Raw genomic sequence first — 23,558 nt, forward strand, 5'->3', positions numbered from 1 at the left:
AGAATATTTAGAGAAGTTAGATGTACTCAAGTTGGCAGGACCTGATGATATTAATCCTAGGGTTCTTAAAGAACTAGCTGAAGCAGTCTCAGAAACTTTAGCAATTATCTTCAAGAACTCATGAAGGATGGGTGAGAACCCAGAGGACTGGAGAAGAGGATGTTAGGAATCATTAAAAAGGGGATAGAGAATAAGATGGAGACTATCTTATTGCCCTTATATAAATCCATGGTACGCCCAGATCTTGAATACTGCGTACAGATGTGGTCTCTTCATCTAAAAAAAAGATATACTGGCACTAGAAAAGGTTCAGAGGGCAACTAAAATGATTAGGGGTTTGGAACAGGTCCCATATGAGGAGAGATTAAAGAGGCTAGGACTCTTCAGCTTGTTAAAGAGGAGACTAAGGGGGGATATGACAGAGGTATGTAAAATCATGAGTGGTGTGGAGAAAGTGAATAAGGAAAAGTTACTTACTTATTCCCATAATACAAGAACTAGGGGTCACCAAATGAAATTAATAGGCAGCAGGTTTAAAACAAATAAAAGGAAGTTCTTCTTCACGCAGCGCACAGTCAACCTGTGGAACTCCTTGCCTGAGGAGGTTGTGAAGGCTAGGACTATAACAGGGTTTAAAAGAGAACTGGATAAATTCATGGTGGCTAAGTCCATAAATGGCTATTAGCCAGGACGGGTAAGGAATGGTGTCCCTAGCCTCTGTTTGTCAGAGGGTGGAGATGGATGGCAGGAGAGAGATCACTTGATCATTACCTGTTAGGTTCACTCCCTCTGGGGCACCTGGCATTGGTCACTGTCGGTAGACAGGATACTGGGCTGGATGGACCTTTTGTCTGACCCAGTATGGTCGCTCAGGGGGTGGAATATTCACACCCCAGAGTGACAAGTTTTGCTGACATAGGCAGTAGTGTAGACATAGCCTTAGAAAGATTTTCTCCCCAATATCTAACCTAACTCTAAGGGTAATGAAGCTCTAAAAGAGGCTTCCAAGGGAGGTTGTGGAATCCCCATCACTGGAGGTTTTAAAGAGCAGGTCGGACAAACACTGCTCAGCTTTGGTCTAGGTTTACGTGGTCTTGCCTCAGTGCAAGGGGGCTGGACCTCTCGAGGTCCCTTCCAGCCCTACATTTCTATAATTCTAGGAGGAGGACTAAAAAAAACGGAGGACAACGGGAAGAGCAACAGAAACAAATCCTGATTTGCTGTGCAGGGACAGTGGCATTACAGCAGTACCAATGATGTCCAGAACCCAGCCATTACTCTCTCAACTCTGCCAGCCTAAATGCCCCAGATCAATAATTCCCAGAACTGCAATGGTAAAGACACCTCGCACAGACACCCATACCACTTCTCCTGCATTCGTCTTCAACAATACAAGCTCACTATCAGCTGAGGAGCGCAGATGAGGGGCCTGCTGGGGGTCCATACATTATGTTCCTGGGGTTTTTAGTGAGGTGGAGTGGCCTCCAGTTGAGCCAGAGGGGGAGGGACCACTCTGAGTACAGGTGGGTGGAGCCAGGCAGTGCCCACCCCTCCCACCAGAAGTCAGGGGGCAGGGCAGGAAGTATAAAGGGCGGGACCCAGAGCTCAGTTGGGCTGCAGCCAAAGAGACAGATGCCTTCTGCCTGCTCCCGAGCCAGGAGACCATAGAGCAGCACCATCCAGCTGAGGACTGGCCAGAGCTGTTCGAGCCACCAGCCAACCGAGGCACTGACGAGTTGCTGGGACTGTCACTGGCTACCTACCCCGAAGAAACAGGGGACCATGGATCCAGGTACACCCTGAAGGGAGGGGAGAAAGTGGCCTAGGGACAGCCAACCCCCACCTAGCTACGTTGCTGCTGGAAACCCGGTCATCATGTTGCGGCTGGATTCCCTGCTGACCCAGTAGCGAAACAGTCTGCCACCGTCAGGGCCCTGGGCTGGGACCCGGTGGAGTTGGGTAGGTCCAGATCCCCCTACCTGCTGCCATCCCACCCCTGGGGTGGAAGCCTCCCCACCTTAGGCCACAAGGCCTGCATTTGTCTGCCATCTACTTGAGCCAAGACATCAGGCAATAGACTGGTTACTGCTCTGCCCTGCCCTGTTAGTTGGGTTTGGTCCTGCTTTGAGCAGGGGGTTGGACTAGATACCTCCTGAGGTCCCTTCCAACCCTGATAGTCTATGATTCTATGAAATCCCCTCCTGAGCCCACAGACTGTTTGGTGCCCTGCCCTGCTTGAGCCCGGGACTAATTGCGACTCTGACCCTGTCTGAGGGCCAGAAGCTTTGAGACTGTTTGGTGCTGTGCCCTGCCAATGGCCTGAGCCATACGCCTTTGCAGCTCTGCCACGCCTAAGGGCCAGAGCCTTAAACTATCTATGCCTCTGCTAATTCCCTGACCGTGGGCGATGCTCACTGATGATGTGAGGTGGAGGAGCCTCCCACTGAGCCAGAGAGGGAGAACCCACTGCTAACCCACTACAGGTTGCACTGCACCACTGCCAGAGGCAGAAAAGACAATACCTGCCTGTAGCTGGGGCTGCCTATGGCTCTCATCTCTCAGCACTGTCAACGTCTAGGCACCTGGAGTGCGAGGGACTGATACACAGAGCCAAAGAACCAAGCAAGTGCAGCAGAGCGTATGCTGCCAGCAGGGAACAGGCTCCCAGGAAGAGGAGGAGTGGCTATCCCCAAGAGCTCTGCAGGAGGAGAAGGAGCAATATAATGTTTCTGCTCCCAGGCAAACGGGCCCAACAGCTCCGGGGCCAGAGAGCAGAGAAGTGGGAGAGCAAAGCATTGGTGAGGCAGATGATTCCTTCAGGGAGACATTGCATTTCACCATTGCTAACAGGTGATTTAAGCCCCTATTCCAGGCCTTCCTGGAGCTCGCCAACATCCACTCCCTTCAGGAGCCATCTCTATTGCTCCAAGACTGCCCAGAACCGACAAGCTCTGCAGGTGGCTATGCCATAAAAATCAATTAACTGTGACATTCCCCTCTGGTGTTATCAAGACTAGGCCACTCCAAACCTTGACTCTGGGAGCCAGCCTTACCCTGCTCTGCTGTGAGAACCCCCACTCCTGGGCTGCTCTCACACAGCCTCTGGCATATAAACTGCTCCCAGCTACTTGTAAGTGAATGACACTAGCCAATGTCTCCAGTCCCAGACACAACACCATCTTGCAGGGTGCGGTGGGCGCTGAAGCTTATATGAGTTCATCAATTTAACAAAGAAACTGATATGCACCAGGCTTGTTATCCCAAGGGGAGCCTCTGATACTTCAAACCAAATATACTGCTTCAGGTAGAACAAACTAACTATAAAGACAGATTTTAAGTGATTACAAGTCAAAGCATAACAAGTCGGATTTGGTCAAATGAAATAAAAGCAAAACGCTTTCTAAGCTGATCTTAACACTTTCAGTGCCCTTACTAACTTATATCCTTCTCACCACAGGCTGGCTGGTCGCCCTTCAGCCAGGTTCTCCTCTTTGATCAGTGCTTCAGTCGCTTGGTGGGGATGTCTGTAGATGGAGGTGGAAGAGAGAGAGAGAGCATGGCAAATGTCTCCCTTTTATCATGTCCTTTCTTCCCTCTTGCCTTTGCCCCCCACCCCTGTCAGTCAGGTGAGCATTGCCTCATCAGTCCCAAACTGACCAAAGGAAGGGGGGGGTGACCCCCTGGAGAGTCTAACAGATTCTTTTGTTGCTGCCTAGGCCAGCATCTTTTGTTCTTGTGAGGCATGGCTGGGTTTGTCCCACACCTGCCTTGATGAGGTGTGAACTGCCTCTCTGCTCTTGGAGAGTTTCTGTCTGGGCTTGCTTTAAGCCATGAGGATACATTTTCAGCCTCATGACTATATACATGAAATTATAACCCATAACATTACTATATCATCACTGTAACAATGCTCAGTACATCATGAGCCTTCCAAAGACACCGGACATGACAAACTTTGCATTGGATACCACACAACCATTTTACAAGAATGAACATGGGGCTGCTAGTGTGACACTCTGTACATACCTCAGGGGAACACCCAACATCTAAAACTTGAGCTGGATCAAATACATATATGCTTTTATGCTAAGATCATCACCTTCAGCACAGCACCAAACAAGCAGTTAAGACATGACAGAACCACCACGCCTGGAATCTCTCTCCAGACAGACCTAAGCCAGCAGTCTCTCTACCACATCCTGCAAGTGAGGAAAGATTAAAACATTTAAAGCATTAACTTGTAGCTTTGGCCCAAGATGGATGACTGAACATGAGACATGATGCAACGATGCACCCAGAGAGGGAAGGACTTTGATCAAAACACAGCATGAGTTTTACACACCCAGGGATTCTACAGAGAGGCTCTACATAAACAAAAGCAACCGAGGGAGGTTTCACCAAGACTTGAGCAATTGTAGGTGGATGACGCTACCATACCACTACAATTTGCCACGGAAATTAGGCTTGCTGTAGCTAACAAAACTGGAACCATCCCAGGATAAATGGACATGTGCTGAGCCCTGAAGAGGGAGGAAAGACTGAAACCTGGTGGAAGGAACATAATCTTGAGCTCCTTTCTTCTCTCCTAGCACTTACTAAAATTGAAGTTCTAGAAATTAGAACCCCAATGTGACACTGTACCTCAAAAAAGCACCCTGGAACCCCCATATTCACCACTGGGATAGGACTGGTATGTTGGGTACAAAGTATGCCTTGTGAGGTATCATTGAGAAGTCATGATCTGCTGACCATTACTATCCTGTTGAATTGTGTGCTCTCCTTCTCTCTGAAGTTATGAAGTGTTGCCATAGGTTTGGTACTGAAGCATGTAATACGTGGGAAGCGCCCATAGCTAGCCTTTCAGTGGCAACAAAGGAGCAACTGACAAGGCAGATTTACATCAACACCAGCCCACAGGCATTGATGGCCCACCTAGAAGAATCCACTCTCCCAGAGACTCCTCAATGGGATGATTCAGTCAGGGCCGCCCAGAGGATTCCGGGGGCCCGGGGTCTTCGGCGGCGGGGGGCCCTTCCGTTCCTGGACCCACCGCCGAAGTGCCCCAAAGACCCGCGGCGGGGCCCCCCTCCGCCGAATTACCGCCGAAGCGCAGCCCGGTCTTCGGCGGTAATTCGGCGGCAGGGGGGCCCCGCCGCAGGTCTTCGGGGCACTTCGACGGCGGGTCCCGGAACGGAAGGGACCCCTGCCGCCGAATTACTGCCGAAGACCGGGCTGAACTTCGGCGGCTGGTCCCGCTCCGTCTTCGGCGGTAATTCGCCGGCGGGGGGTCCTTCCGCCCCGGAGCGGAAGGACACGCCGGCGAAGACCTGGAGCGGCAGAAGCTCCTGCGCCCGGCCGCACAAGAGTTTGCCGGGCACCCCGGAGCAAGTGAGGGACCCCGCTCCAGGGGCCCCGAAAAACTCTGGTGGGGGCCCCCGTGGGGCTCGGGGCCTGGGGCAAATTGCCCCTCTTGCCCCCCCCTCTGGGCGGCCCTGGATTCAGTTGGGGATTGGCCCTGCTTTGAGCAGGGGTTTGGGACTAGATGACGTCCTGAGGTCTCTCCCAACCCAAATCTAATTTGATTCTATGACTGGGAGCTACCTAACCCGCACGTCACAATAACGGTCTTTCTAGCAGCTGGAGAGAAAGTATAAATGAGGGTCAATGGCATCACCACAGGGCCTCTCTCCTCCCCCATCTTAACACCTGGAAGATGATTTGGAAGACAGACTGAACTGGGGAGATTGGTACCAGGCTGGGAAGGAAATTCTGCCTGTGTAATAAGAACTGTCAACTGCCTGGAACATCCAGTGGGGTGAGAAACTGCTTGATTCAACTCTTGCTTAGTCTGCAGAATTTAGACTCTGATTTTATTTATGTAACCAACTTTGATCTGTCCATACTTATAATCACTTAATCCTTCTATAGTGAATTGGTTTTATATTTTACAGTAACTCCTTAACGTTGTAGTTATGTTCCTGAAAAATGCAACTTTAAGCGAAACGACGTTAAGCTAATCCAATTTCCCCATAAGAATGAATGTAAATGGGGGGGTTAGGTTCCAGGGAAATTTTCTTCACCAGACAAAAGAATATTTTATTTATTATATGTGTATGTGTATGTATATATACACATACACATACACACACACACATATATATACACACACACACAGTATAAATTTTAAACAATTTAATACTGTACACAGCAATGATGATTGTGAAGTTTGGTTGAGGTGGTGGAGTCAGAGGGTGGAATATTTCCCAGGGAATGCCTTACTGCTAAATGACGAACCAGCACTTGGCTGAGCCCTCAAGGGTTAACACGTTGTTGTTAATGTAGCCTCACACTCTACAAGGCAGCATGAATGGATGGAGGGGAGACAGCATGGCAGACAGAGACACATCCTGTGTGGTGGAGAGAGAGAGATGCGCATTGCCCCTTTAAGTATGCTGACCCCACTCTAAGTACATTGCCTTTTTAAGTAGATTAGCAAATTGAGAGAGCAGCTTCTGCCAGCAAGCTCCCTCAGTCCCTCCCCCCCACACACACACTGTGGAGATGTGGTACAGGAGCAGAGGGGCAGGAGAGGGGGGGAGTGGGCACTCTGACATTAGCACCCCTCTTCCCCTCCCCCTGCACAGCAAACAGGAGGCTCCTAGGAGCAGCTCCAAGGCAGAGGGCTGGAGCAGCACAGGGCAGTGGTGGGAGGGACAGCTGAACTGCCTGGCAATTGATAGCCTGCTGGGTGGCTGCTGTGCAGGGAACTTAGGGGAGCTGATGGGGGGGCTGCCGGTCCACACTGGTGCCAAGCCCCCACCAGCTAGCAACGGGCTGCTCTTCCTGCAAGGAGTGGACAAACAGGTGGCTGCCAAACATTATAAGAGAGCATTGCGCAACTTTAAATGAGCATGTCCTCTAATTGATCAGCAACGTAACAAAACTTTAACCAAGACGACTTTAAGTGAGGAGTTACTGTACCTAAAACAGTGTGGTTTTTGGCTGACGTGCTTAGAGAATCTCAGCTCAGGTTAAAAAGAGTGGTTGCACTTCCCTACCTTTTGTTGGACTGGTTAACTAATTAGTGAACTTGCACTGTCTTGAGCAGGGTAAGATGGTATATTTCTGCGGTTAGTTGCTGGTGCCTCTCTGTATAATTTATGACTGGCTTAGAGAGCACTGAGGCAACTTAGCTGGGTGTGGGTCTCCACATGCCGCTTGTCACTGGCATAGCAGTGCAAGACAGCCCAGGCTGGAGTGTTAAGGGGGCACAGCGTTCCCACAGTTCCAGGATGTACCCTGGGGATCCCATCACATCCAGCCTATCTTTATGAAGCAACTGGTGTCACAGTTCATAGCATCAAAATCGTGGGAAATTGTAGAAGTAAAAGAACTCTGAATTTTGTTAATTTTTTTAAAGGGTTTGGACAAAACTCTAATGGGCTAGGTGCTGAAAGAAAAAACATGGTAAAAGAGCAGACAAAAGCGTAACAGAGGCCTAGCTAGTTAGCAGGCTGTTTGGGTTTTACTGACAAAACTGCAAGCTTTTCATTGGGGAGAATGTGTGCAACTACTTCATGTCTGAGAAGTAACAATGCTTCTGAAGTGAATCACAAGTCGCAGGACTTGTTTCCATGCATCAGAGCTCTGTTTTTGAGAGTCTGAAGCCTATACTGCAACTGCATCAAGGGGAAAGTGGCTGGGGGCCAGAGCGATGTTGCTGGCTCACAGGCCGCGGCTGGGCTGGGACACAGCAGCAGAGTTAAGGTTGTTTGAGGAGCACTAACTACAACTCTCTCGGGGCTTGGCTACACTGGAGAGTTGCAGTGCTGGTGGTGGGTTTACAGCGCTGCAACTTACTCATCGTCCACACTTGCAAGGCACATACAGCGCTGCATCTCCCTGGCTGCAGTGCTGGCTGTACTCCTGCTCTGCCTCAGGTATAACTATTGCAGCGCTGGTGATGCAGTGCTGCTCCGCCAGTGTGGCCACCAAAAGCGCTGTAATTGGCCTCCAGAATTTCCCCATAATGCTTTTAACTAAAGAACTCTCTTTGTTTTGTTATGATGCCTCTCTTTGTTTTGTTGTGAACTCGGGGCTCCCGGAGCTGCTTATCTAAAAAACAAACACAGCTCCTGTTTGCTGTGAATGAGGCAAGCGGGGGGATGAATGTCTACGGCAAGTGTTTGCTTGAGGAAAGAAACAGCACGCTGGGGGGGAAGGGGGGGAAAAGGGAGTCCGTAGGAGCAGCTGCTTATCTGGTCTGCAGGCTATTTGCATTTAAGAGTGAATGAGGGGTCGGGGAAATGGTCAGAATTTGCAAGGCAGGGAGCTGACAGTGTCAGCTCCAAAAATCCACTCTCCCCCCCCCACAGTCCCTGTCACACTCCACCCCACCCCCCTCTTTTGAAAAGCACGTTGCAGCCACTTGAACGCTGGGATAGCTGCCCATAATGCACCACTCCCAACACCGCTGAAAATGCTGCAAATGTGGCCACACTGCAGCGCTTTCCCTACACAGCTGTACGAAGACAGCTGTAACTCCCAGCGCTGCACACCTGCAAGTGTAGCCAAGCCCTCATTGTCAGACACATTGGTGCAATTAAACATTTAGTGAATTTCTTATTCAAACTTCTTTAAATCTTTGGTTCTGGAATTTCCTCAATTTTGTTTTTGCAATGGAACGCGAAGTTTTGCCAGATGGCTAGTCACATAGTGAATACGAAGACTGCAGAACCCTGAAGTGTATGATATGAGCAAGGCCAATGAACGACTGGGTATAGTCTGCATACACCTCAGTAAAGGGAAAAGGCAGTGTTACCGAACTGCTGGCTACTTTGGGCACTGCCACTTCCACCTTCCCCAACTGACTGATAGGATGTTCTACTGCTGTTCAGTCTACTGTTCTTAGGTATCATCTTTTCCATTTGGAAAGCACCTAGGACATTTCAAGGCTTCTGGGAACAAAATAATGTGGAGGATATATTTTTAGGTGTCTGCTTTAGGAGACGAGGACACTGGGGTAGGGTTTGGATGAAAAAAATCAACTAACATTGTAGTTGGATTGTTTGTCTTCAAGCACACCCAGCTCCATTGCACAATAAATGAATACAAACCATCAAGTCAAATATTTCACTATTTTAGTGTATTAACTCCCATGGAAGGCAAAATACCACATTGTCTTGTGAAAACTCTGAATTACTTGGAAAAGACAGCTCTGGAACGTTCTTTCCCAACTCGTTTGGATGGGTGAAAAAAAAGAGCACAAATGGCTAGAACTCTCTTTACAGGAAGTTATCTGACAGACTGCACAGTTACAGACTGAATAGCTTGGCTCCCTTGTCTAACCAGAGCTTTTTATAAGCACGGCAGACATGCACTCAGTGAACATAGACGTGGCTTGTAACTGCCAAGAACTACACACTCATCGGTAGAGCCACAATGTTGATAGCCTCCGCAGACAGAGTGGTAGAAGGTATAAATACAAGGAACACCTCCATTTTATGTGCATGGTACACCATGAGCAAAACGACAAACTAACAGCAAAAAAAATTGTAGGTACATCAGAAGCAAGAAGCCTGACAAAACGAGTGGGGCCACGGGACAAGTGAGGTGTCCAAAGAGCACTCAAGGAAGACAAGGCCATTGCGGAGAAGCTGAGTGAATTCTTTGCATCAGTCTCCACTGCAGAGCATGTGGGGGAGATTCCCACACCTGAGCCATTCTTTAGGTAAATCAGAGGCACTGTCCCAGACTGAGTTGTCAGAGAATGTTTTTGTGTGCCTTTATGCTATACTATGCAGATTTCACAGGGGAGACCAGTGTTTCTCAAATTGGGGGTCCTGACCCAAAAGGTAGTTGCGGGGGGGAGGGGGCAAAAGGTTATGGGGCGGATCGTCAAGGTATTGCCACCCTTAGTTCTGTGCTGCCTTCAGAGCTGGGTGGCCTGAGAGCAGTAGCTGTTGGCTGTCCCGCCAGCAGCAGCACAGAAGTTAAGGGTGGCAATACCATACCATGTCACTCTTGCTTCTGCGCTGCTGCTTTCAGAGCTGGGCGGCCTGAGAGTGGCAGCTGCTGACTGGGGGCTCAGCTCTGCAGGCAGCAGCGCAGAAGGGTGGCAATACCATACCTTGCAACCCCTGCCACACAACTCCTTTCTGGGTGAGGACTCCTATAATTACAACACCATGAAATTTCAGCTTTAAATAGCTGAAATCAAGAAATTTATTGTTTTTTAAATACTATGACCGTGGAACTGACCAAAACAGACCATGAATTTGGTAGGGCCCTAATCATGGGGGAATTGTGTGTCTCTCTATATTGTTATAAACATACTTGGTGGCAGGTATTTTGAAATAAATTACCAAAATAATTGAAACTGGTACGATTATATAGTGTTATATTGACAAATAAAATATGCAGAATTTTAAAATATTGTTCACAGAATTTTTAGTTTTTGGCGCAGAATTTTTAATGTTTTGGTGCAGAACGCCCCCAGGAGTAGTAGTTGGCTCCAATGGTTAGTCTCACTGTGCAAAAACTGTACCTTAGTTCTGTTGCATTCTCCTCCCATGTAGGGTGACCAGACAGCAAATGTGACAAATTGGCATAGGGGGTAGAGGGGTAATAGGAGCCTATATAAGAAAAAGCCCCAAATATCAGGACTGTCCCTATAAAATCGGGACATCTGGTCACCCTATTCCCACACTAGGACTTGCAGAAGTTATAAAAATCTGGATATGCACTATTGAGCATGACCTCGAAACATTTCTAGATGTCTTCTCTACTATACTAGCAAAGGAAGTGCTATGCACCAGCTCTCAATGCAGACTGACTGACTGACACACACAGATAAGACGCTGGCTTTGAGTTAACAAGGACAAAGACATCAGTCACTTTCTCAAAGAGTGAAAAGCTATTTCTCTAAATCTCGTGTCTGAAAGCGATTGCCCCATAAACCCGCCCCAGAGAGGAGGTGAGGAGGCATGGGGGAAGGCGGCAATATAACAGGGAGATGGAGACAACAGGACTTGCCCTCTGCATGGAGCAGACATTGCTTATATTTTGTGCATTTGACACCTACATCCAACACTGATGTGTGCCAACATCCATGGGACAGGGCTCAGCTGTGCACTAGCCATCCCCAAAGGGGTCTTGCAAGGGACTCTCCCAGGCTACCGCCACCCTCTCCTCCCTGTGGGACAGTGCTCAGCCCTGGGGGTCATATCCTGTTTGGACTCTTCCACGGACACTCAGATAGCCAGTGTCACTTCTGGCGTCATTATCAGTGCAGAAGTCCAGAGAGCCTGTGTCCTGGCCCTGCCCCAGCCCCCTGAGGCCAGACGCCCCATGGCTTGGGCAGCCCTTAAAGGAGTTTATGGCAAGCAAGATGGCCAGAGGGAAGGTCACTGGCTACTTCATTTACTTATCTCTCATTCAAAAGACAAATGAAAATGACAGAGCAGGTCCCTGGCTAATCTGTGCAAGGACCTGTTCCACTCTGACCTCCTTTGGCTGTAACACTCATCTTGACTTAAACTGGGCTCTCTGAAGCAGGGACGGTCTCACTGTCTGTTCAGCAGCCAGCCCAGTGGGTCCCTGATCACAGCCGTGGGGGCTAGTCCACCACGACTAACCCTACAAGACGTAGTGCCTGCATGAGGGTGTACACACACGCACGCGTTAGAAAAGGGACTACCAAGCCCTGCGCCTGTTGCCGCCCTCAGCTGTCTCCCCCACTGCCTCCTTCAGAGTACACGTTCCAGGCCACAGACTGTATCTTTGTATGGTGTTCAGCACCCCAGCCCCACTCCCAGCCGCCGTCTCTTAGTGCCCCACAGTACATTCATGCCACACTCCCAGATCCCCTTCACTTGGGTGCCTGGCTATTTCTGAGCAGCACAAGTGACAGCTCAGAACCGCTTCTCCTGCCACCCCCACGTATCAGACCCCTCCTCCAGCTCCCCCTCCTAGAGCGGCTTTGGGACTCACTGTAGGAGACATGCAGGGAGCCTGCGCTTTGCTGACAGGCTCACATTCCAGTGGCTGCTCCAAGAGTATTTGTGGTTGGAGTCAGAGACGTCAGGGAGATGGATAATCATAAGGGCTCTCTACAGATGCAGCTTCCCAACCAGCTCCTAGGGTACAGAGCCCCCAGCAGCTGTGCTTCATGCTTCCTCCCACCAGGCTGCACACGCAGCCATGGGTCAGCATGCAGCTGGGGAGAGAGAAGCATCCCAAGGGTCCCTATGCAAAGGAAGGTGGGGAAGAGAGAGCAGAGCACAGGAGTCCTCGAAAGTGGCTTGCAAGGGCTAAAGCATTCTGCTGAAGAGAAAAGTGTAACTGGACAGGTGAGGCTGCTGAACAATCCTGTGTCTGTCAGTGCCCTGCCCTGGCTAGGGAAAGTGCAGGAAACCCAGGACGCAGCGGGGCATAGGGGAGTGGGGTTCACGGGGCCTGTGCATGTGGCTGAAGCAGCATCTGCTGCCCACCGCTGGCAGGAACTAGCTAGCACCCCGTCAGAAGAGGGGCAGACCAGGACTGGGGTGTACTAGAGCCCCCCACTCAGAACAGCATGGGGGAGCTCAGGAAGCACATGACAAAGGGATCCCCACTCCCTTCCAACACCAGGGCACCTAGGAGCTGCACTAGGCTCATGCTGTCCAGCGGACACAAGAACAGCCGTACTGGGTCAGACCAAAGGTCCATCCAGCCCAGTATCTGTCTGCCAACAGTGGCCAATGCCAGGTGCCCCAGAGGGAGTGAACCGAACAGGTAATGATCAAGTGATCTCGCTCCTGCCATCCATCTCCTCCCTCTGACAGAGGCTAGGGACACCATTCCTTACCCATCCTGGCTAATAGCCATTAATGGACTTAACCTCCATGAACTTATCTAGCACTCTTTTAAACCCTGTTATAGTCCTAGCCTTCACGACCTCCTCCATAGGTTAACTGTGCGCTGCATGAAGAAGAACTTCCTTTTATTTGTTTTAAACCTGCTGCCTATTAATTTCATTTGGTGACCCCTAGTTCTTATATTATGGGAATAAGTAAATAACTTTTCCTTATTCACGTTCTCCACACCACCCATGATTTTATATACTTCTATCATATCCCCCCCGTAGTCTCCTCTTTTCCAAGCTGAAGAGTCCTAGCCTCTTTAATCTCTCCTCATATGGGACCCGTTCCAAACCCCTAATCATTTTAGTTGCCCTTTTCTGAACTTTTTCTAGTGCCAGGATATCTTTTTTGAGATGAGGAGACCACGTCTGCACGCAGTATTCAAGATACGGGCGTACCATGGATTTATATAAGGGCAATAAGATAGTCTCCAGCTTATTCTCTACCCCCCCCCCTTTTTTTTTTTTTAAAGCCAGCACACTAACAAGGCAGGCACAAAGCAGCAGTCAGGGCAAGCTGCAAACAAGCAGAGGGGGCAGGCCTTGCCTCACCACAGACAGACGGAATCCCACAGGCCTGGCTCAGGCATTTCTATCACTTGGCCACTCCACTCTTCGCCCATTGGCCATTGCTTAACTCAGGCCTGGTCTACTCTGGGAGGAGGAGGAATCGATCTAAGTTATGCAACTTCAGCTATGTGAATAACGTAGCTGAAGTCGACGTACTCAGATCTACTCACTGCAGTGTCTTCACTACAGTGAGTCGACTGCTGCCGCTCCCCCGTCGACTCCACCTGCGCCTCTCACGGTGGAGTACAGGAGTTGCCGGGAGAGCACTCGGGGGTCGATTTATCACATCTAGACTAGACATGATAAATCGACCCCCACTGGATCGACCCCCGCCCGCCGGGTAGTATAGACATACCCTCGGAATCTGTTCAGCAAGCCTGGCAGCGGGCTGTGGGAGACAGAGCCCTGTGCATACCCGGGGCCAGGAGTCAGGCCGGCCAGGGAAGAAGTGTTTCCCCTACAGGCCGTCACAATGAAGCTATTAGCAGCAGCAGGTGTCACTGCTAACACTCCCCTAGCTAACAGGGCACAGGTCTCTGGTATTAGAGCACTCAGCATGCTCCCTCCCCCAACAGGCTTGGCTACCTAACCTGCCTCTCTCCAAGCTCCACCCTCACTCAGCACTTGGCCAGCTGGGCCCAACAGAGTGTTTCAAAGCACCCCTCCTCAGTAGCATCAGGTGGCAAGACGTGCATCCTGCTGAAGGGGTCCTCCCACCCAGGACCCCACTCAGCCACTCTGGGGCAGCTGGAGAGGTGGCCTGCTGGGAAGGGGTGCCTTTGGCTCCAAGCAGATGCCACCCAGAGGCAGTGGCCTTACAAGGCCCATGCAGATGCATGGCAAAGCAGGAATGAAGCCCAGTGAGTGGCATCTGGAAGGGGAAGATAGAGTTCCCCAGGAGTTGGAGACTTCCCTGCTCCCGCCCCCCCCCCCCCACCAAAAAATGAAATATCATCTTTAATGGCACTGGGAACAGGGGCAAAGGACCCACTCACCCCCAACTCCCCCCAGCCAACACACTAGTCCTCAGCCCAAGACACATTCTACAAGCCACAGCTCCGCCTGGTTCTGTCTTCGACAAGCCTCTTGCTGGGAGCAGCCACCAGTTCAGTGCTGTTACTCTAAAGCAGGGGTAGGCAACCTATGGCACGTGTGAAAAGGTGGCATATGAGCTGATTTTCAGTGGCACTCATGGTGCCCAGGTCCTGGTCACCAGTCCAGGGGGCTCTGCATTTTAAATGAAGCTTCTTAAACATTTTTAAAACCTTATTTACTTTACATACAATAGTTTAGTTCTATATTATAGACTTACAGAAAGAGACCTTCTAAAAATGTTAAAATGTATGACTGGCACACGAAACCTTACATTAGAGTGAATAAATGAAGACTCGGCACACTGCTTCTGAAAGGCTGCCGACTCCTACTCTAGATCAGTGGTTCCCAAACTGGGGTTCGTGAAATATTACAGGGGGTTCTTGGGAAAAAATTCCCTAATAGCAGACAGAGCTGTCGCTAGGGACCCCGGACAGCATGGGGCCAGCAGCCCGGAGCCCCTAGACTTCCACGAGCTAAGCAGATCAAAGCAAGCATATCTATCACACTGAGGCGATTTAAACTTCAAGACTCCTTATAAGAAACGGAAAGGGAGGTGAATATTTTTTTGCTGTTTTTAAAATTAAATAGGCAGCTAGTATTGTTTTAAAAATTATTATGAAGAACAAGTTTAAGCTTTTTGGTAACGTGCGCTGTTTGCCTGGACTGCTCAAGACCTGAATGCTTGCGTAGGAGGAACTCTTGAGTGAGATCTTGGGAGAGTGTTGCCGTTTTCGTAATGTAATAAAAATACTGTAATAAATAATTAATAATAGTGTGTAAAAAGCATGTCATAAAACAAATTTTATATTTCCAAGATCACTGCTTTTATAATTTATACTCAGGTACAGGAGAAAATCCCTGAAAATATTCATTTTTAAGAGGGGGTTCGCGAGACTTGACGTGCTAGCGAAAGGAGTTCACAGGCTGTTAAAGTTTGGGAACCACTGCTCTAGAGCAATCTGTTTTCCCTCTGCTATTGGAATCCTTTCTGTTTCCTCTCTCACCCTTCCAGGTTCCTCCAGCCCCTTTATCAGGAAACCAGCCGACTCACCAACATTAATGACTCTGAAAAAATGTCCCCTCCCCCTACTCCCTTCCCCAGCAAGGACAAGAAAGGGGGAGAGGAGACAAGAAGTAAACAATGACTGCTACCAAATATGGAATTAACAGACAGCGATGAAGCCATAGTCCAAGCATTTAAACATCCTGCTGGGCAGATTTAAAGGGCCAAGGAAACAGCCACTGGATAGGGAGCCAGGCCCCAGGGAGCTCACTGAGCAGCTGAGCGAGGCGTCATGGCAGGGGACAGAGAGGAGACAGCAGAGCGGAACTGGAAAGTCATGAGATGAATTACAGAAGGAACAGAGTCAAAAATGCCCTCTAAGTGCCCCAGCCAGACATCCCATGGCGAGGGGGTTCCTGGGCTCCCCATGAGGCACTCTGCTCCTCACACCCAGGCAGGGACAGCCTTGTTCTTTAGAAGGATGCCCCCTCAACTGTCCATCAGTCTCTGAAAAAGGCCCATGGGAGCAGCCAGCACAGTCACAGGCTGTGGGTGCAGGACAGCTCACAGCCTTTTCTCCCTGTGACTGCAGCACAGGACCCAGCACTGCATTTCCCCTTTTTCTGGGTTACATCTGCATTCTGTCCAGGGTGACACCAGCTCTGGCCAGAGCACCCACTTCAGACCACAAGCGTGACAGACACACCCCAGCTGATGGGGGAGAACTGGAGTTACGTGCTCTCTCCTCTGGGCACAATCAGCCTTTTGTCCTGGGCTGTCAGAGCTCCAGCCAGCCCCCCTGCCAGGCCAGTCCTGCGGCAACCCCCGTCCCCCCTTGCACGCCAAGACCAGGGAAGAGACATGGCTGCAGGGAAAGCCAGCCTGGCTCCCGCTGTGGAAGCGAATCCCAGCCCCTGACTGCACTGAGAGCCAGCCCCTGCCCCCTGGGCTCGGCAGGGCAGGAATCCAGCAAGTTTGGCTCTCCACAGCCAGCAATCCTGTCCTGTGGCTAGGCAAAGGGGAGGGAAGTTCTAATGTCCCCTCCTTCCCCCAGCTCCAAAGCAGAGGGTGGGGGAGAAGACTGGCACTCAGGCAGCAGAGCCAGGGCACTGGAGGAGAGCCCAGAAATCAGGGTCCTACGCCGGGCTCTGCTACGGACTCCAGGTGTGACCTTGGGCCAGCCACATAAGCCAGCCACAGGGCTAGTACCTCACACGCAGGAGAAGACAACTCTGTTGGTGCTAGCAAGATACCCACAAACAATGGTGAGGGGACTGCAGAGCACCCAGATCATTTACAGCGTTTAGATCATATTCCAAAATGACCTGCTTCTGGCACCCTCCTCCCCACAGCCACCTTCCCTCAGGCCCCCAGCCCTCCAAAGGCCCAAACAGAAACGCTGCCAGGCTGGGAAGGGGGCACTGACAGTGCTAGCTATAAATAACCCCCGAGGCACCAGTGCACCATGCACGGGACGGGAGCTGCGCCTCCTGCGGAGCTGGGCAGCTATAATTGATTTGGGGTTGGTCCTGCTTTGAGCAGGGGGTGGGACGAGATGACCTCCTGAGGCGTCTTACACCCCTAATCCTATGATTCTACGAATTGGCTCCAAACAGCAGAGTGTGTCAGACCCCAAGAAAAGCGAACACCAAGAGCAGCCTGAGCCCCAAAGGGATGTCCCATTAGAGCAGCCCTAAAGGCAAGACAAGACCCCGCCCACCTGAGCCCCACCTCCCAGGTTCTCCTTGCTCTTTTCATCAGGCCAGCTCCACTTACTAGGGAATGGGGGATCAAAGCCACACCAGACAACTGGCTGGGTATTTATAACAGCTGCCATCCCCATCTGGGACCAAGCGCAACAGGGACCTTTCTGCATCCTGCTTCCCCAAGATGGCATCTCCGAGCCAGAGGTGGGAGTCCAGGCTCTCCCTGCCCAAGGCCCATATGTGAGATCCCAGCCTCACCAGGATCAGAGCACCTAGGTGGTCTCCAACCCCAGGGTGAGACTCTTCACTTCCCACCACCACCTGAGGCTGCATCCATCCACGCGACGGGACCTGCCACACAGGATTAGACCTATGGCCAGCCTAGCACCAAGAGGGGTGGGGGGCTGCTGAGGAAGGCAGCCCCTCTGACATGCAGCTGTGTGCTACTTCCTCCTGACCCTGGGTTAGGCCAGCCTGCGTACCCATGCCGGATGTCACGCCGTATCCTGCTGAGTGCCCACACAGATGCTGCTATTGTTCTTTATGGAGATTAACCCTTCCCATCCCAGACACAGACCTGCTGCCACTGCCATCCCTGGATTTCACACTTGTGACTCTGAACTCATGGCACTAGCAAGATACCTGACCACCCTGGGAAGGCCCTTAGCTCAACCACGGGCCCTCTCCTCATCTTCAGCAGGCTTGGGGCTGAGCCTCTCTCTAGCAGCCACGGAGGCTTCCCCAGTAACAGGCTGAATTTCTTCAGGTTTGTGCTATCAGCCTCCCTCCTCCCCACTCTTCTGGTTCCTGCTGCATTTCCACAAGGGAGTGGGCACCAGCACTAGCACGGGCCCACAAGTGCTGACTGTATGGGCTTGCGTATCCATGTGTAGCCAAGATGGGACTATCTAGAGAGCTTTAGACCCCCAGCACGCCAGAAGTAGGGGCAGGCTGCTCTCCTTGACACTCCTGCAGAGGAAGGATAATAGCTTCTCCCAAGACTTTACCAGAGGGGAAGCAGCTGTCGAACATGCTCAGTGCAGCCCTCAGTCTCACAGGAGCGAGCAGGGCCTTTGTTCTGATCCCACAGCAGGGTAGATGTGAACTTCAGAGAGTCAGGTGGAGGTGACACTGAGGTGAACAGGGATGGGAGTCCCTTCATTCCAGCCCCGTTTTGGTGGCTGAGCTGTTAGGCTGAACCCCTCCAAAACTAGGATCTCCAGCCCCAAAGTGCGATTTCCAAAGTGCACATGGAACCCAGTTTCCACCTGAATGTCTGGACATTTGTCCAAAGGGCTGAGTGGCTATTTGGAAAACGCACCAGGAGGCGCAGGCTTCCCTGAGTCCTGACACAAGAGCCAAAGGTGCTTCTCCTGCTGGGGCTAGGAACCTCTAGAGATGCTTGGTGCCATGACAAGCTATAGCGATGGGCGGTGTTGGAAGCTCGTCCTTCCCTCATCTCCACCACACCCAGGATCACTGTGCAAACCAGCTGAACAGAGCCTGCCTGGAAGATGCAAACAGTGATGCACCAAATCTCAGCAGCTGGAAATTAAACTAATTGCATGCATCCTCTCTGAACATGTGATCACTAAATCCAATTCCAATGGTGTACACTCTGGTGTGGCACGCTCCATCGCAAACTCTCATGAGGCTGACCAGGACTAACCAGTCAGCATACTCACGATGAAGCCCTGAACTATGGATTGCCTATGCTGCGATCGGAGGTATGAATGCAGCACGTGTAGACACACCCAAACTGGCTTGAAGCTAGCTGCCCTGAATACTAACAGCAGTGAAGTTGCAGCAGCACGGAGTTCAGCGCAAGCCCACCCGTGACCCTGGGTACTTACTCTGGTGGCTAGCTCACCCCGAAGTTCGTGCTGCCAGTTTTGCTGGTATTAGTACTTGTGATACTGAGATGACAGCTAGCTCAGGTACGCCTACATGTGCTACAAAAGCACCTCTGATTGCAGTGTAGTCATTTCCTAAGTGACCATGCTGAACATGCCTTGCCCTGGATAGCAGTCAGCTCACTCAATTTCACCAGTATGCAGTGATGCAGAGAGCCCCTCTCCCATTTCTGCACTGGCCCTGGTGCTAGGAATAGTGGGCATGCCCGTGTACACCAGCCACGCTGCCTGGATTGGTAAAAACGCCTGTCTTTCCCATTAGCACTTACACTCCCACCAGTAGAGCTGTAACCCTGGTAGCTTCCCCATAACTGCCACTGCAGGATGCCTGAAATAGCACAGGGGGCCCCTGCAGGGCCAGCTTTACCAAGTGCCCTGAGGGAGCTGGGGAGGCAGATTGTGCCTAGGTGTGACAGCAGTTCTGCTCCTAAGGAAAGTGCAGCTCTGGGGACTTGGAGCAGGGTGATAGCAGCTGGCTGAGCTGACCACGTCCATGTACAACAGAGAAGAGCAAATGTTTGCAAGTTTGCCTCTGCTATTCCAGCCAGCATCTTCCTGGGCAGGAGCTGGTTAGTGACAGATGGACATGTCTGCCCTGGCCCTTCCACATGGAAATAACATCCACCACTCTGGCACATCACCCAGGCCCAGGGCCCAGAGTCTATCATTCAGAGTAACTGTAATAAGCTAGAGACCCTGTCAAATCCTGTGCAGCAAATCAAGGCTATAAGGGCACATTTGGGAGGCGTAATTGGCTCCTCAGCTTGGGGCATCAACCACCTTCCTTTCAGGAAGATTCCACAGTTAAGTTTTAATGTCTCAATTCATCACCAAACCCTCTCACCCCACCTCCATCAAAACAGCAGCGTGTAGAGATGATGTTGTCCCTCGGGGGCTCTGTACAATAGGGACCCACCCCGCAGTCTCTCCAGGGCAGTCTGGGTCCCTCCCCACTGCTCTTTGTGCAGAGATAAGTTTCCCTACCTCACCACTGAGAGAGAAGCTCCAGGGGCCCTGGGACATCCCCAGGGAGTCACCAGCTGATGCAGCCAAGGAAGCTGCCTTCAGCAAAGAAACTCTATCTCTCAGAAGCGTACTGCTGCCAAGAAAGGGTGTGGAGTCCCCATGGTGGGAGAAATCAGTGCCCAAGATGAGACACTTGCCAGCAGGGATGGATTCAGGATGAACTCACTCCAGCACTAAAGCCCTACTGGAAATGGGTGCCCCATTAAAGTCCCCACCCTGCAATCCCTGGCAGGAAGTGATGACAGTGCTTAGAAAGACACAGGTTCATTAGCTCAGTGACCCAATTTATCCATGCCAGCAGCAGGTCAGGGGGAAACACGGCTGCAGACCAAACACTGCAGGCCATCCAGCCTGTCACCAGGAGATACCTGAAGGCGAGAGATTTCCTGGGAGGTGTGGCGCAAACCCCAGTGGTTTTACAGCTCAGCATCTGGAACGTGCCCAGGAAGCCTTACCCAGTGCAGAGCTATGAACTCGGGGGAGGGAGCGAGGAACCTGGAGGAAGAGTCACAGGGCGCGAGAATTACTAAAGATGGAAAGTGCCTAGCTCACCACGGCTGCCTGGCCCCGCTGCCCAATTAGATCATTCGGGAACATCCATTAATCACATATTTAGCCAGAAACAGTTACATCACTCAAGTGCTCAGAACAACGACCAGCTGGGGCTGAGTCCAGGGACGAAGAGGCAGAGGTACCCCCAGAGCCAGCACATAACCCACTACCACCTTCGTAACCATGTTCCCACACCACTTCTCCCTCCTCTACACCCCTCCCAGGAGGAAAGCCACTGCTCCCTCCCTCCCTGAGTACTCAAGGGTCATTCAGAAATGACGCCCCCTAACAAGAAAAGGTGCAGAGTCGGGGAGCAAAGTGACCCAGGCACTGTTTCTGAGATTGGCCCAGCTGAACCGGGCAACGCCCCTCCCCACAGCATGCATACACCCCCACCCACACATGCTGGTGACCATCAGCAACCCACATACACACATCATTAGAGTGGACCCGAAGTACCACACACCCAGGCCTCACCCCAGAAAGCTGCAGCAGCAGCTTCAACTCAGCCAGCAGGGGAACCCAATGTTTCCATCCAACAGATTAAAGCTGGATCAGGACACAAATACACACACAGCATCCAGTTCTCAGCTGAATGCCCCACAGAAACAGGGGACAGAGTCATCTCACCCACATGCAATGGGCATTAATGTTAAGACATTCCTTGAGGCACAGTGCCCCGCCACAACCTGCCCACACACTTTCCTACTGCCAGCAGCTCTGGGAAGGGTTCTGCACTTTGCATGCCAAAGTTAGTACGAGTTTCCCCAGAACTCCACTCCCATTCCCCACACACACCCCAAAGGAGCCTCCCATAAGCATCCACGCTGTGCATGCCCACGCAAGCTGCAGGACTCCCTCTGAGGACAGCTATCACCTCCCAGGCCATTTCAGCTGCCCTATCCCCTCCCCTTCTGGCACCGCTGCAGCAGACAAACCTGTTCCACAAAACCCTGCCCTACAGGCATGGAATCAGCAGCATGCGGGAGACAGAAGCTGCAGGCAACACTTCCACTGGAGCTGCCTTCACAAGCCTGTGCAGAAGCCTGTACAGGGAGGAGAGGGTAACTTCTGCTGCCCCCTGGACTGTGCTCCCAGAAGAGGGGTGTCAGGGGGAGTTGGGGAGAGGGGTGTTATTGAGCTCTAGCGGGAGCTGCAGACAGATGAATGAGGCAGCCTCTGTGTTGCATTTCCTGGCAGGAGGCAGCAAGCCCCACCCCATCTCAGTGCACACAACCAGAGTTCAGCTCCTCATAGCCCCAGCTCCTCCAGCCTGAGTAACAGTGAGCAGAGCCTGACTCAGCCCAGCCGAGACAGCAGCAGAGCAGGAACCAGACAGGGAGGGGGAATAAACCCCAATCCTCCTCCTACAGCCCAGGAGAGAAGCCTTGGCCTTTCCCTGGACAGCAGATTCAGCAGTCTGGTGGGCCCCCCAGGAGCATGGCCCCTGCGAGAACCTGACACAGAACACAAAAGGGAAGCCCACAAACAGGGCTTTGGAGCTCCACTCCAAAGCCCTGCCACGACCCCAACACTGCCACTACTGCAGCCAGAGAGAGAGGGACAGGCTGCACAACTAAGGGAAGCCAGCAACAAAGCCATTGCATAGGGTTAACAGATCCACGGAGACATCAATAAGGAGAGGTGTAAGAGCACAACCCCTTGCCCCAGGTGCAGTGAGTCCTAGCACATGTTACAGCTGGACTCTATCTGGAAGCAGCTTTCAGATTCATCTCTGGCTAGAAGGGGACTGATCAACTCAAAGCTCCCCTCCTCCTCACCACCAGCTCCTGGCAGAAAGGAGCTGTATCCCTCTCCCCCCACCAACTGGCTGCTCCAAGGGGAAATCCCCACTACTCTATTCCCCCAGCCTCCATTCCTGGGTCCCCCTCATTGCAGATACCACTGTCACACTGCTGGTCGGGGAAGCCTAAAGCTATGGCTACACTTAAACTTCAAAGCGCTGCCGCGGCAGCGCTTTGAAGCGCTAAGTGTAATCAAAGCGCCAGCGCTGGGAGAAAACTCTCCCAGCGCTGTCCGTACTCCACCTCCCTGTGGGGAATAACGGACAGCGCTGGGGCTTTGACTACACTGGCGCTTTGTAGCGCCGCAATTTGCAGCGCTGCAGAGGGTGTGTTTTCACACCCTGCTGCAGCGCTGCAAATTTGTAAGTGTAGCCAAGCCCTGAGTGGCACAGCCAGAGCTATCAGACTTACCCCCCAGCTGACCCCTGTCCAGGGGAACCCAAAGAGCAGCCCTGAAACTGCCCCGGGCTTTGTTAATCTCACTCTGAGGCTGCTTGGGGAACTACCAGAGGCAGTCTCAGGCACCCAAGTGCAATCGAGACAGGCTAGAATGTGTGTGTTGGGGGGCGGGGCGGGAGTGTTAAATGAAAGCTCAGATTCTGCAGAAACGGAAGAGACTTGAGACCTCGACCTTTGCAAGTTTCCTACTAACCACTACTTCCTGCAGCAAGGCCTGTTAATGCAAATGTTACTGTAATTAACAGATGGCAAGAGAACTGGACTCAGTCTGAGCAACTGAGCAGAGCCATCACTGAGTAAGGGCTGGGTTGAAAAGCAGAGAAACTTCACGCTACAGTTGCCTCCCCCCTCCCGCTGCTGCCTGCTCATCCCACAGGGAGAAAGCAGCAAGCTATGGTTGAGAAGCTGAAACAGGAAGCAACAGCTTCAACTTCAAACGAGTAGTGAGCGCATACACCGGGCGGCGGAGTGCTGCTCCTGTAGCGGTCGGGGAGGAGGAGGCGGCGGCATAGGAGACCATCCCCACAG

General features: G+C 51.7%; 1 protein-coding gene across 1 annotated transcript in view; it reads right to left on the reverse strand.

The window, feature by feature from the left end:
• The window catches only part of TLN1 (talin 1), a 183,152-nt gene that overhangs the window by 158,795 nt on the left and 799 nt on the right, over positions 1-23,558 (reverse strand). The gene's annotated exons all lie outside the window — the stretch shown is intronic.

The sequence above is a fragment of the Mauremys reevesii genome, linkage group 6 (assembly GCF_016161935.1).
Source record: "Mauremys reevesii isolate NIE-2019 linkage group 6, ASM1616193v1, whole genome shotgun sequence".
Lineage (NCBI taxonomy): Eukaryota > Metazoa > Chordata > Testudines > Geoemydidae > Mauremys > Mauremys reevesii.